Genomic DNA, 16033 nt, shown 5'->3' on the forward strand with positions numbered 1-16033 from the left:
GGTGGTATAAAATTGAGAACCCTTCTATGTAAATTCTACACACTTGCCTAGGTCTTCCTTGGTTGTGCAGAAATATCCATCTAATCTCACTTTGTAATGCAAATGCAGTTGCTTTTCATAATGGCTAGTTATTATGCCTGATACTTTAAGCATGTCCTTGCTAATAATTCCAGTAAAGCAATCTCAAATCAGTTTCATGATTTTGTTGTCTCCTTGAAATAGAAAATATAACTAGTTTTGTTCAAGGCATCACTGAAAGTCCTCTATTTCTGTGATCTCCAGCTATATGATATGCAAATTTTGTGCCTAATTCAGGTATCCCCCATTTTACAAGACACAATTTATAGCCCTCTAATCTTCGATGTCCATTACTATAAAACCAATATCATTTTTTTAATGTTGATGGGTCAATGACCCAGCAGAATCATAACAATCGACAAAAGATCTAACTTAATGTTCTGGAGATGCAAGAATGCTAACAAAAAAACTAATAAAACACAAAAACTTTCCTATTTCTATATTGTAATATTCCCTTTATTTATTTAAATAAATTTTCCAGAAATTTTTGAAGACACTTCTTCAGAAAACACACTCCACAATTTTTGCCGATGTAATGTCCCTTTCCAAAGAGGGATGTCAATTTAATTGTTCACTATCACTTAAGAAGAAAAGCAAAATTATAAAGTGAAAGTGAATAATTAAAGATAAATTATTTTATATTATTTTATTATTTAACCAATGTGTTGATATGGTCAAATATATATATATATATATATATATATATATATATATATATATATATATATATATATATATATTTTATTGATGTATTGATCTGGTCAAGGAGGAAAATGTTATGAAAGTAGATCAAAGTTTAATCCTTGATCATTCATTGGTTATCGATTTTGATAATTGTTTTGGGAGCTCTAGTAGCTTATTGTGTGAGGGGAAACCCTTGTGGAGATCCCAGTTTTGGTGGTGAAACTATCCACCCTAGTTGGTGGTGATTAGTTTCGGTGGTGAAACATCTACCTTAGCTAGTCAAAAGGGAGAACCACTTCAAGTTCTTTATTAGCACTCATCAGAGAAGAAGGCTCGAAAATCAGAGTCTGAAAGAAGGGGCTAGTTACAACAGTACACATATTTTCAAGGAGGCCGAATTGTGGACACCAAGGATGGCTGAATTGTTTTAGAGTTGTAGAGGACAAGCTAAGAAGGTCAAGTTGTTCCAGCCAAATCTTAAATTTTGAAGAGGTCGAATTGGAGCCAACAAAATTTGCCAAAGGATTTGCAGCTACGGATCGAGCTAAAGAATTTCCGAAAAGAGGCCAAATTATCTACAGCGGTACCCGAGTTGTGCATCTTGCCAGCCTGAGGGTTTTAAAGGGTAATTTCAATCTCTCGTCAATGCTTAATTGTTGGATTTATGAGTGTTTGTGGCAGTATCGATTTTCCACTGGGAAGTCGAATTACTTATGTCAATCAGGTTTATTTGAAGGGTCGATGTTATTTTGTTTCATGGGATCTTGAAACCCTATCTAGAATTTGAAATACAAAGTTAGGGCCAAATTTGTGTTGTGGGGGCGAGTTTTGTAGTGATTTCTTGCAGATCAAAACCCTAGTGCAAACTATATTGCTGGGGGACAAATTCATTTCCTGAGGCCGAGAAACATATCCTTGCAAAGCTAGGCCAAGACATATACTATTGAATCCAAATTCTGAAGGACCAAAAATTGCTTGCAAATTGAATTTGTTACCCATCAAAAGTGGGAGACCCGTGTTGATTTTTAATAGCATCGGATGTGCTCTAGCCATGAAATTTGGTGGAGAGGCTAAGGCACATGAGATCTCCAAGACCCATAAATTGTTTGGAGAAATTCCACACGGATGAAGAGATATTAAAATAATTAATATTTTTAATGAGTCCCTAAGTTTAAACTTAGGAAAATAAAAATATTAATGTGTATTAATATAAAATGGGGGAGAAAGTTCTAAGAGACGAGAATCAAGCCAAATCTAATCTTAGTCATTGATTAGGGACTTAATCTCGATCATTGAATCCTCAACAGGAAAAGTATAAGAGGAGGCTCGAGGGTCAGTTGGAGATACACCGAAGAGAGATCAAGAATTCGATTTTCTGTGGCTGGGTTTACTGAGGAAATCAAGTTAGAGATCAGTTGCAGTGAGGGGCAGTTCAGCAAGGGATTTCGATCCAAGGCTAAAGAATACATAGCAGAGAGGCAGTGAAGTGTCAGGAGAGACAGCACAGGCCCAAGAAGGGCTGACGCAGAGGCCTGAGGAGCCAGCACAGAGGACGCAGAGGGCCGTAGAGGCTGACGCAGAAGTCGTAGACGCTGACGCAAAGGACTTCAAAGGCAGCGCTAGGAGATTCTGTGGGGAAGACTGGGAGTTGATCAATAGATCCTGAGCCGGGAGAGGGTCACGCAGTTCCAGAGAGGGTGAAGCAATTCCAGAGTAGTGCTTGGAGTAGCTTTTGCTATCCAACACAAGGAACAGTGAAAGCCACTGTAGGGTTGATCATCTGGTTGCTGATTTGCCGGAATATCTGTCTCCGGGAGAGGTACTATTCCCAAGGCTATTCTCTGAAGGGTGAGCCATTTCTAGCACCCTAGTTATATTCAAAAATTTGTTTAATAATAAAACCCTCCATATGTTGCACCGGTTTTCCCGAATTGGGTTTTTCCGGGGACGATTGTCCAAAAATAATGGTGTCCCTTGTGCTATTGTTTCTATTTACTTCAGTGCATGATCTGTATATCTGTGAAGGCTACATTTATGTTTACTTCGATATTTATGCAATTAAATAACTTGTTAATGTAAAGAACGAGTAGGAGATAGTAAACCAAAAATTGCAGTGGGGGTACCTTGGACTAGGAATTTTCACATGGTATTAGAGTGATTGCAGATCATAGGAGATTGAAGGTACCAACCAAAAAATATGAGAATTTGCAATAGAGAAGTAGTTGTCTCGAGAGACAGCGTTGTTCCAAAGCCAGAGACATAGAAGGAAGGGTGACGCAGTGCAGGGAAAGTGACGCAGAGGCTCATGCAATGCCTGCGTCAGCATTCTGAGCCAGGGGAGGGAGACGCAGTAGCTAGGAGGAGCCCACACAGTAGCTGCATCAACAGTCCAGGCCAGCGTAGAGGCAGAGGAGGGACATATCAAGCCTACGCAATGCCAAGTCATCTTTCTCAGCCAGGGAGCATTGACGCAGTGGCCAGGAGGAGTTGATCCAGTTCTCACTATGATTGCGCAGAGCCAGAAGGGCTCAGATTCTTCGAGTTGTCGAGGATAAGGAAGATGTGAAAATTTTGATTTGAGGCACTGGTGGGACATTATTTCTGTCAGCGCAGAACAGTGTCTAAGGAGACTGAACCAAGGTAGAGGTAAGCACTACCTCAATAGATTTCTAGCCAAGAAATCTAGATCCGGGTTGCAGCAACAAAGCAGGATTGGAGAGGAGTGATTCGACAGTTGGCCGAGGATTTCCGAGAGGGAAATCAGGACTCAGAGGGGTCTAGAAAAGAGGAGCAGAGATGGCAGTGAATGGCTTGAGCGATCATGACAGATTGGATGGGACTTCCAAATTTGTCATCTGGAAGACTAGGATCCTCCCAATCCTGGATAAACATCGCATCAAGGACTATGCCTTGAGAACCGCAGCTCTCCCAGTTGACCCTTATGCGAATGAGAAGTATGAGGAAGCCCAGGGGAAGGCAAAATGCATGATCTTAGATAGGATCAAGGATCATGTCATACCACATATTGCTAACAAGAACACAACAAGTGATATGTGGCAGACCCTGACCACCTTACACCAGGCCTCTTCCGTGCAGCGAAAGATGTTGTTGGAAAATCAGTTAAGGTTATATCAGATGCAGAAAGGAGAGGAGATAGATCATGTTCTTCTTAGGTTACAAGGAATTTGGGACCAACTTACTTCCGTGGGGTCTACACCAAATCTAGAGTTCATGGTCAGTAGTCAAGACTGCCCTGAATGCAGTCTCCGAGGAGTGGGAGACATTTGTTCAAAGCATTTTGGGTAGAGCAACTCTCCCTAGTTGGGAGGAGATATGGGCAGCTCTTCGATAAGAAGAGCTCAGGAGATTGACCAAGAGCAGCAAGGGGGCTCGAATCAAGAAAGAGGAGGAAGAGGATGCGGCTCTAGCATCTGTGGGACAGCAAGGGGTTCAGAAGAGGAAGAAGAAGGACATCTCCAAGTCAACTGCTTCAACTGTGGGGAGTTGGGACATTATGCCTCTCAGTGCCCTAGGAAGAAAGGCAAAGGAGAAGCTTCTGACTCAAAGGCTGCTCCAGCAAAGGCAGAGAAGGATGTCGAGACTAATGATGATTGTGCCATGAGTGCTCATGCGCCTCTAGAGAAGAGGTGGGGAGACATAGAGTTGTAGTCGAGAGGACTACAAAATGAGGGCAGGATCCTTGAGGTGCCCAAACTCTTGGATCACATCCGGCTACAGGAGCCCTTAACAACAGTAGCATGATGACAGGTGTTGGGTGGAGAAAGATCTGATGGAGTGGCAACGCAGTGCTAGAGTGCAGAAGTCTATAGCAGCACAGTGGAGGTTGCAGCAGTGCGAGCGACATAGAGGTTTACAGCAGCGCAATGGCAGCAGAGGGAGCACAGGATAGCAGCTGAGGTAGCTTCAGCATCACGAGGCTTCTAGACTGACTGGGATGTCAATGTTTGGGTGAAGTCAGTTACTTACTTCTCGGTAACTGAGTTGCAGTGCAGCAGTTAGCAGTGGCAGTGCTATGGGCAGCATGATGCAGCATGTTGAGAGGGAGTTGCAATACAGATGTAGCAGTGGCAGTGGCAGTGTCATGGGTAGCAGTAAAGGAAGCAGCAGTGCAGTGGATGTAGGCAGTAGGCCAAGCATCAGCACAGAGGACCGATGCGGAAGATCAGTGTGATGCTTCTATGGTGAAGCATTGCTAGAGCACATTCCTCGCTAAGAGGGAGTGTTGATTTTTGGTAGCATCATATGTGCTCTAGCCATGAAATTTGGTGGAGAGGCTAAGGCACATGAGATATTCAAGACCCAGAAATCGTTTGGAGAAATTCCACCTGGATGAAGAGATATTAAAATAATTGATATTTTTAATGAGTCCCGAAGTCTAAACTTAGGAAAATTAAAATATCAAAGTGTATTAATATAAAATGGGTGAGAAAGTTCTAAGAGGCGAGGATCAAGCCAGATCTAATCTTAGCCATTGATTAGGGACTTAATCTCGGTCGTTGAATCGTCAACAGGAAAAGTATAAGAGGAGGCTTGAGGGTCAGTCGGAGATATACCGAAGAGAGATCAAGAATTCTATTTTCTGGGGTTGGGTTTGTTGAGGAAATCGAGTTAGAGATCAGTTATAGTGAAGGGCAACTCAGCAAGGGATTTCAATCCAAGGCTAAAGAATACATAGAAGAGAGGCAGTGAAGTGTCGAGAGGCAGCACAGGCCCAAGAAGGGTTGACGCAGAGGCCTGAGGAGCTAGTGCAGAGGATGCAGAGAGTCGTAGAGGCTGACACAAAAGCCGTAGAGGCTGATGCAGAGGACGCAGAGGGCTTCAGAGGCAACGCTGGGAGATTCTGTGGGGCAGGCTGGGAGCTGATCAACAGAACCTGAGCCGGGAGAGGGTGACACAGTTCCAAAGCACTGCTTGGAGCAGCTTTCGCTGTCCAGCACAAGGAACAGTCAAAGTCACTGTGGGGCTGATCATTCGGTTGTTAATTTTCCAAAATATCTGTCTCCGAGAGAGAGGTACTACTGCTAAGGATATTCTCTTTAGGATGAACCATTTCTAGCACCCTAGTTGTATTCAGAAATTTGCTTAATAATAAAACCCTCTATATGTTGCACCGGTTTTCCGAATTGGGTTTTTCCGAGGACGATTCTCCAAAAATAATGGTGTCCCTTGTGTTATTGTTTATGTTTACTTCAGTGCATGATCTGTATATCTGTGAAGGTTGCATTTGTGTTTACTTCGATATTTATGCAATTCAATAACTTGTTAATGTAAAGAACAAGTAGGAGATAGTAAACCAGAAATTGCAGTAGGGGCTCCTTGGACTAGGAATTTTCACAACCTGTAGGAGAAATTTTCTCCTCTTCATCTCATCTAGTCAGCAACCAACATCCCCTAAGAGCCACCTTGTAGCCGATGTGATGTGCCATTCATATCTACGCCACTTGCATCACTCATATGTCCCCTCACCCATTTGTCAGGATCACATGTTGGAAGGTGGGATTCTTATCAAAAGGTACTTTATTCATTTTGCATTCAATTACATATTCTTGTTTGTATTTGGGCATTTGGCATGAATTATGGGTTGACTTGGAGCAAAAAAGGGTCCTGCTAGTATTCTTGTTCTCTCACCTTAAATGGGGGGTTAATTTTCTATCCTAATCTAGTGGGACTGCCTCTAATGGCTTATTGCTTTAGGAAGGGGCACTACTTAAGAATCCATGATTGAGATAGCATGTCCCATCTATCCCTTTGATCTAGATTGGATCATTATATTGTTTGTCATCCATCTTGATGTTTTCAAAGTGGGAAAAGTGGAAAATTTAGCTCTCGGGACTATTTTTACTAGCAGACCCCAATTTGGCAAATTGGGGTCTGAAACCTTCCAGGAGTGTTTTGAGGCATCAAACGATGTTTTTTGGGGGTATAACTTGATCACTTTAACAAAGAACCTTGTTTTCCTATTCTACACACAAATACCTTTCCAACGGTGCAAGAATCACATCAATTGAACTCTATATGCAAAAGTTATGCCACTCAGACGTTGACCTCCCTATTTTCACCACTATAACCTGAGAGGATACCATGTCAGCCCCCATTATTCATGAAAAAGGGGTCATGTGATTATGATGTAGAAGACTCTAAAAGAGTCTATATTGTAACTTTGGTTAAGGGTTGAGGTAGTCAAACGTAACCACTAGTAGGCTATCGGGCTATGTTATAACTGGGCCACTAAGAGGAAAAGGGGTTCCATTCTTTCGAGTGCATTTGTTCCATAGCTGAGCAAAAATAGCTAGGAGGGATATGAGGTAGAGCACACAGAGAGGATTCATGCACTGTAGTAGCCCACAGGCCACAAGCCATACTTATTTGTACTCGAAACCATATTTCCATTCAGAGAAAAAGAGCGAAGTGGCCTCACCTTCCTGCTGAGTTTTTCTCCCAAAAGGGTTTCCCAAAGTATATCTTGTGTCAAATGTGTGTGCAAGTTTTTATTTCGTTGTTCTCTATTTTCTACATAATTTTTAAATTCGCACGCATGCACTATTAACCGTAAATCTACAAATCTAGAAATCTAATAAAATTGTAATAGTGTAAAATTTTCAGATTTTAAATATAAGTTTATTAGAACTATTATGACAAACTATCCAGTGGAATATCCACGGTAGTTTATAGATCATATTGGTATCAAAGCAGGTTTCTTTGTGTGTATTGTGGATATTTGTAGGGGATCTAGATCCGCTGGGCCAAAAGTCGTAAAACCCTAATCATGGCCGATGAATCTGTGAATAACTCTCACAACCCTACAAAGGAGAAATTTTGCAATTGGAACAAGTCATTGATATAAATTGTAATGTAAATCTCCTCATTGAAACCCTGAGCAATAAGCTTGGGATATTTGGAAAAGATGGTGGTTCAAATGCAGAGGACAAATTAGAAGGGGGATTAGGAGATCAGGAAGAAACTGAGAACCAATCGAAGAAAGAACCCTGAAAAGATCAACCCAGTTTGAGTATAGTAAATCAATCATAGCCCCTGTTTAAAATGGAAGCAAAGGTCGATATCAAATTGTAACACAGCGAGATCGATGCTCCGAAGCTAAATCATTGGTTGTAGCAACTGGAAGTGTATTTCAGTGTCCATCAAATTGAGGAAGGATAGAAGATTGCATTTGCACGGCTGAAATTAGAGGGCCATGCCCTAACTTGGTGGGAAAGCCACACGAACACCCTAAGGTTGGAGGGAGAACCTCCAATGACTAAATGGGAGGACTTCAAAACCCTCATTAAGTCACAGTTTTATCCTATTGGGTATGTAGATGACCAGTGGATCTGTTGGCACTACTTCAGGCAAAAGCTGGGGCAAAGTGTGCAGGAGTATACCCAGAGTTTAGAAAGATGGCCATAATGAGGGATATCTCCCCAAAGAACCCAAATGTATGTTAGATTTTTTAGCATTGGATGTGTTCTAGCCAATGTTGTTAAAAGCGCGATCGGGATTTAATCGGCGCCGGGAAAAAAGCGGAAAAAATCGGCAAAAGCGGAAAAAAGCGGGAAAAAAGCGTTTGGCACAAAAATATTCATTTTTTTTCAATTTTTTTAATATCTAAACCATCTACAACATAAAATAAATACATTGACACATAAATATGATAAAAAAACTAACATATAAGATGTTTAATATCATTTCTAGCGCTAAAATCACACATAACATTGAATCATGTCCTGAATAGTAAGTCCTGACTCCTGAGTCCCAACTCAGCCTCAAAATATCAACAAAAAATATGATAATGTATCTCATCATGTCATAATGTCATATACAATAAAATGAAAGTCTAATCCTATTGATTTCCTCTGCCCCTCTTGCGAGAAAATGCCACAGCTTTCCCTTTCCCTCTAGATGTAGATGCTGGTGCCCGTGCAGGTGGAAATGGCAGTGGAGTCTGATGTGCTCTAGACGTTGAAGAACTAGAAGTAGGAGCTATAGGAGGTAGACCACGTCCTCTACTGGTGGCAGGGGTAGCCCGGGCAGGTGGTGTCACCTGGAAACATTACAATCTCCCAATCCTGAAATCCTGAAAAACTGACAAGTCTGCTGGATTTTAAATGAAATCTAAAATTCTACTTTCTCCATATGAAATCCAATGAGGCTGGAACCACTCTCAAACATCCTGAGTCATTTCATGGTAATGTTAAAAATTTAAGTAAAAGGATGAAAATGAAGATTAAGGAGAATGTCACTTTTACTTTAAGAATTTAACATTACCATGAATAGCATATCCATACTAAGGCCTAGACTTGATCATTAAGCTCTACCCCACTCAAAAATTATTTGTTTCTTTCAAAAAACATTGCATGAAAAAACCCAAAAAAAGTTATAAAACTATGCTGTCCTGAGCCCCCACGATTTTTTCGTTAAAAATCGCGCTTTTTTCGAAAAAATCGCGATTTTTTGAAAAAAGCGCGATTTTTTCAGTAAAAATCGGCAAAAAAAAAGTAGGCGATTTTTTCGTATAAAAATCGCGATTTGATCGGCAAGATGAAAAAATTGCGATTTTTTCATTAAATCGCGATTTTAACAACACTGGTTCTAGCCTTGAAATTTTGTGAAGAGGCTAGAATGCGTCAGACCTCCAAAACCCATACATCGTTTCTGAAAAGTCTGCCTAGAAATGACTTAATTAGATTATTAGACAATTTTAAATATTTCCTAAGTCTAAACTTAGGGAATATGACTAATTAATTAGAATTAATTAATTTATGGTGTGAATGTTCTAGAAACTCACACGGATCGACTTCAAGTTAATCCTAGTCATCGATTACGAAGTCTCAACAAAGGATTATAAGAAGAAGTCTATGGGGCTTGGAGGAATCACTTGTGCAGTTCAATTTCATGAGCAGATCAATTTCCTAAGTAGCAGCATTCAGTTGTCGGAGAAAGAGCCAGACAAATCAAAGCAGTGAGAGAGGGGTCGGGATAGTGAAGCCGGAGGAAGGATTCCAGTTCTGGTGAGTGCATCTGCAGAGAGGCAGAGGAGTCACAGTGAGACTGACGTAGAGCAGTGCAGTTACCTCTAGAGGCAATTTCAAAATTGCTAGGGAGAAGCAGATTTCAGTGATCCGAAAACACAGGATTGACTATTTGCTCAATTTCACCAAATATTAACTAAGGTTGCTTTTATGTGAATGAATGAGAGAAATTGGTTTTTTAAGTGCCTTTAAACATAAACTTGAAATCTGAACATAAGCATAAACAGCAAAGAAAATAAGAAGCAAACTCAAGATATTTGATGACAGAGTTTGTCCCTCCTAGACTACATCTCTGGGTCCGCTTCCAAGTGGGTGTCCGTTGTATTAGGAATGCTCAAAAAGTCTCTTTACATAAAATTTAGCCATTCTGGACTGTGCACGCAGGCACCAATGGCTACTGTCAGAATGAAGGCCTCGGCCTCACTCTCCAACACAATTTTCCGTTCTCAAAAAGGCCCAAGGATGGCCAAGATATGCCCAAAAAGGCATTTACAAGCACAAATAAAATATAGTTCTGAAACTCACATTACCACTCCCTTAGCAGGGGCGCACTGTTAATATCTTTTATAAGGCCTCGGGCAGGTCCTGGGGTCAAATCCGTTGGCCTCCCGGGCAATACATAGCAATTCATTTTAAAAATCATAACCAATGTTTTATATATAGTGAGAAGGCCCAGCGGTGGTATATTAATCCACCCTGTGGCATATTACAATACCCAAAATTGAACATTATAAAATCCCCGGGCAGATATAGTTTTGTTGACGCCACAATGTATAGATATGTTTGTTGTAACGGCGGTGCCGCTAACCGTGAGACTGTGGTCACATATAAACATCCGCCCTGTGGCTACCTACTCCCTAGCTATTACGTAGCAGTCCAACGGTGATACATATCGTTACAACTCCGCGTCGATTTTAGTGGGGCTCCAATAGATGTTTGGTAGCGATGCTAATTAATCCACGGGTTTGGCGGGACTGCCAAGTTGGCCGGCTTCGCCAACCCTTTCCCCACATAACCAAGTAACAACTGTTTATATAAAACATTTGCGCTATGGTTTAATAAAGCACTGTCGTGGGCCAGTGACAAGGTTTTGTAGTGATGTAACGGAGGTCGTGGGTTCGACCTCGACTCTGCCCATCTGCCTCTGCGTCGACTTTGACCACCTCTATGTTGACTTGGACCTGCCACATGTCACACTGAGAGACTGCCACTTGGCTTGCAAGGCCCATTTTTTTGTCTGTTTGAGAATAACTTCAGAACGCATGTTCTCACTCATACGGAGGCCATTTTCAAAACTGAATATGTTGTTGGAATAAGCGCGACGAGCTCTTTGGCTTGCCTCTGGTTTTGCGAGCATCTGAGACTGTAAAAGTCTAAGCATTTTGAGGATCCTCCTGGATAATTCAGTGCCAGAAGCTGGGCAAAGGTTTCAGAGGCCAGGAGAGACATTTTCCAAGATAGCAACTGATCAGACGGCTTGAGGAGAATATGTTTAGCGCTAAGTGCATGAGCAACTGCGTTAGGGTGACGCATGTTGAATTTTCTAAGTCTATCTATTAGAAAATTAATTTGTATTCTGTTGGTTTATTTCTTCTACTTGTTTAAATTCGAACAAGTTATTTAATACGTTTAAATACCAAAATAAACACAATACAGTCACAACATCTACAGATCAACAACTAAAAGAAAACAAGCACACAAGTGACATCGTTATTTTTGGATGAAAAACCCAATGCAAGAAAATCGATGTAGCTATTCTAAGGGTATATTATTATACAGTATTTCCTTGAGTACAACTGGGTGCCTAACCAGCTCACCCGACAGAGAAAAATACACGGCAACAATACCTCTATATTTAGAAACAGGTATTCAGAAAACCTATCCCACGAAACCCTCTTTGGTGACTCTGAAGCTCAGCGCTGGCCCTTCTGGCCTTTGCGTCAGCCTCCTGCTAACCTGCGTCAACCCCAGAACCCTTTGCGTCAGCCCTCTGAGGCACTGCGCAGCCTCTGGGACCCTCTGCATCACTCCAGCAGCCTCTGCGTGGATGACACAATCCCTCTGGCCTCTGCAATGTCTTTGTTGGGCTCTGCGTGGCCTGAAATGGTTGTTGCTCTCGCTCTCCCTGCTTCTGCGTTGGTCTCTCAGTACTGTCTCTGCCTCTCTACCCAGTACTCACTGCCCCTCATTGTTGATCACTGATTCAACTTTGCTTAGCAACCCCGCTCTAGCAAAATGAATGATTGATCACTCTGGTGTGTTCTCTAATTGATCCTTAAGCCTCCTCTTATACTTTTCTCGTTGGTCCATCAACGGCCGAGATTAAATCTCTAATCAACAGCTAAGATTAGATTTGGCTTGATCCATGACTTTTGGAACCTTCTAACCCAGTTTTATATTAATACCCATTAATATTTTATTTTTCCTAAGTTTAGACTTAGGAACTCCATTAAAAATATTAATTATTTTAATATCTCCCAAACCGGGTACAATCTGTCGAAACCATTTCTGGGTCTTGGAGACCTCATGTGCTTTAGCCTCTCCACCAATTTTCATGGCTAGGGCACACCCGTTGCTACCCCAAATCAACAACACAGTCACTGTGTAGAGCCAGTTTGGATGGCTCAATTTGAGTTGAGGTCAGAGCCCGGATTTGTATGTGGAGGAAATTCCTCACTAGATTTTTCTTGCCAATTTTTCTCTGTAGGATTGCCATTTTCGGCATTCAGTTGTACTCTGACTATTTCAATGTTGCATAATAATAAAACCCTCAGCTGGTGCACCAGTTTTCCCGAGTTGGGTTTTTTCAGGGACGAATGGTCCAAAAATAATTGTGTTATTTTATGTGTGTGCTAGTATTTCTTCTAGTGTTTATTTCTTCCACAGTGTGATTGATTCAGTATTTGTTGTCGCAAATAGTAAATAAACTGTTAAAATTAATTTAACAATTAGGATAATTATTTCCAGTTGCTGCAATAGGATTTGGATTTCCAGATTTTCACAATGTACTCAAGTATTTGGGGGGTCTACACCACCATCTGTGAGAGCAAGTGATGTTGTTACATCCCAAATTGGTATCAGAGCATAGAAGATCAGCTAGAGAGCTCAATAGCGAAGGAAGAGGTGTGACAATTCCTACACTCTGAAGGAACCCTTACTGCAACAAATTTGAATCTACATCACCTACTTGATTTTTAAATTACATTCTGCAAGTTATTCTTCTGAATACTTAAGTAAATTACTTCTGCAGCCTACACTAATTAAATATTTGATCTCATGAAACAAAAAACAGAGCAAAGAACAAGATACATAGGACATACTTACTTTTAGACACAACAGTCCCCGGAAAAAACCCAATGCAGGAAAACCGATGCAGCAGTTCTGAGGGTTTATTATTATGTAGGAGAAATATCTGAATACAAATCTAGGATGCTCATCTAGCAATCTTTTGCAGAGAAAACATTGGCGGAAAATCTGAGTGAGTTTTACCTCACTTCACCTTGCAGAATTCCAGCTGATTCAGCACAAGACTGGCTAACCCCGGCTATTTGTGCGCTAGCCTTGCATCACCTTCTTTGTGAGTCAACTCTCCCAACTATTCCAGTAGTTCTGGGCAATTTTTGGATTCTGCGTTCTGCACTGGCTCTGTGTCAGCCCTGCATCACCTTCTCTGCCCTTTGCGTCAGCTCTCCCGGTTGTTCCGACAGTTCGCGGCAGTTTCAGTTGTTCCAGGTAGTTCTGGATTCTGAATGACAGGTAGCTTTTCTATGTCAGCTCTCTCGACTACTGCGCTGCCCCTCTGCAAGCTCTCTCCGCCTCTCTGTCAGCGTTCCACGGAAAGTCCTTTCGGATTCTCACTGCCACTCTGCTACAGAATGATCACTTAGTTCGAATTTCGTAGCTTCCTAGCCCCAGAAATCGAACTCTAGATCAATTTTCTCCCTCTGTGTATTTCCAAATGAACCACAAACCTCCATTTTATACTTTTCCTGTTGAGTCTTCAACGACCAAAATTAAGTCTCTAATCAACGGCTAAGATTAAAACATGACTTGATCCACCTTCTAGATCATTCTCACCTATTTTGATTAATATCCATTTATATTTTAATTTTCCTAAGTCTAGACTTAGGAACCCCATTAAAAATAATAATTATTTTAATAAAATACAATCTGGGTGGAATTTCACCAAACTATTTCTGGATTCTTTAGAACTCATGTGCCTTAGCCTCTCCACCAATTTTCAAGGCTGGAGCACTTCCGATGCTACCAAAAACTAACAAGAGGGAGTTTTGTTGTTCATTGAGGGACAACAGGTCGAAACCCCAGAGGTAGCACAGTCACCTCGGCCAAAAGGTCGAATCTCTTGAGGGGAATCAATTTTTTTGAGAGAGGGACAGAAAAATTCGATCTCTCTAGATCGAGGGATTCCAAAGGCAGAGGGAGCAGCCAGTATTTTTCGTAGAGCAAATCTCTAGCTGGACGCGGTAGTTTTACAGTAGTTTGCTAGAGCAAAACTAGCGTTAGGTGGAAGAAGAGCACACACTAAGGGAAAATTTTTCTCAAAGAACTTCTAGTCTCAAGAAGTTCGATTTCCCTTGTAGATCAGCAGTCGTTGTGAGCAGAGTTTCTCACTCCAAAAGGGAGTGTGAATAGCGTAGCAACAACTGAGCAAAAGGGAAGAGGAGATTTTCGACATTGTTTGAGATGGCCATTACTGGACTTCGAAATCAGGACAGGTTGAATGGTGCTTCCAACTATGTCATCTGGAAGGCAAGGATGTCCTTCCTTCTAGATGAATATGGCCTGAAACCATTCATAAATGCAGCGGTAGCTATCCCCATGGATGCAGATCAGCTAAAGGAGTATAAAAAGGACATGGTGAGGGCAAAGAGGTTGATCCTTGACAGTGTTCGAGATCACATTGTATCACACAAAGCGGACCGAGGAATGGCCAAGGTGATATGGGATACACTTTCCACGCTATACCAGGGCACTTCTGAGGAGCGGAAGATGTATTTGGAGGAAAAGATGAGATGCAACAGGATGCAGAAAGGGGAATGCATAGACCCCTTCATCACCAGGATTCAGGAGATTCGGGATCAGTTGTTAGTTGTTGGGGCAGCGCCTCAAGCCACAGAGCTAGTGCGATTGGCATTCAACAATGTCTCTGAGGAGTGGCAGGGATTCGTCCAAAGTATTTTGGGCAGAGAAACCTTGCCAAGGTGGGACAGGATGTGGGCTGATTTGCAGCAGCAGGAGTTGAGACGAGACCTAGTGAAGAACTCCATCAATGGCAACAACAGTGGATCGAAGTAGGTGAAGGAGGAGGGGAATGTGGCCCTCGCATCAAAGGGTCCCAGTCAAGGATAGGGGGGCAACAAAAGAAGAAGAACCTGTCAAAGGTCAAGTGCTTCAAGTGTGGTGAGCTCGGTCACTATAGTACCCAGTGTCCTCTCAGAAAGAAGGACAAGGAGGAGAAGCAAGATCAGCAGGTAGCATCAACAAAGATCGATAGGGTTTCCTCCCGGCACGAGGAAGACTTCGCCATGTTTTCTGACATACCTTCAAGGGTGAGGTGGGGAGATTTGGTGTTGTAGCCCAAGAGTGCTACAGATAGGGAGGATTCTTAAGGAGGCCCACCTCTTTAATCAATATCTTGCTACAGGGGCCCACATTATTTCTCGTAGAAGGATGGATCAATGGCAGTAGATGCAGTCAAATGCCAGAGTGACAGATGCAGAGACTAGTAGCGGTCAGATGCTAGGTAGTGCAGTGCAGAGTTGGCAGCAGTGCAGATGGCACAGTGCAAAGTCAGCAACAGTGCAGATGCTGTAATGACAGTGCGGATACTAGCAGTAGCCAGAGACTCGAGTGACAGATGCATTATTCCTGACACAATTGATTCAGTATTGAGGATGCTTTTCAGTTGTTGATGCTGCAGTTGCAGCAGCACAGATGCAGCACATATCAGAGTTGTGCAGTGGTTGATGGGCAGCAGCAGCCAGAAATTAGCAGCGTGACAGGAGATGATGCAGAGACAGGGTGTTGTTGCAAGGGGCAACAACTCTAGAACACATTCCTCGCTAAGAGAGAGTGTTAGTTTTTTTTTAGCATTGGATATGTTGACCACTAGAGTGGCCCCTGATGATTATATGAAAGACTCCATGCCCAAGGATGATACAGAGGACACTTGTACCATCAGATATCATCATTCAACAAAGTTT

The 16033-nt window shown here is 42.0% G+C and overlaps 1 protein-coding gene across 1 annotated transcript in view; it reads right to left on the reverse strand.

Annotated features, from left to right (window-relative positions):
- Positions 1 to 16033, reverse strand: part of LOC149263212 (glycerophosphodiester phosphodiesterase GDPD6-like) — a 251388-nt gene that overhangs the window by 134520 nt on the left and 100835 nt on the right. The window lies entirely within an intron of this gene.

Source organism: Pinus tabuliformis, chromosome 6 (assembly GCF_031772625.1).
Source record: "Pinus tabuliformis cultivar Carrire ecotype Pingquan chromosome 6, CPIR1, whole genome shotgun sequence".
NCBI lineage: Eukaryota > Viridiplantae > Streptophyta > Pinopsida > Pinales > Pinaceae > Pinus > Pinus tabuliformis.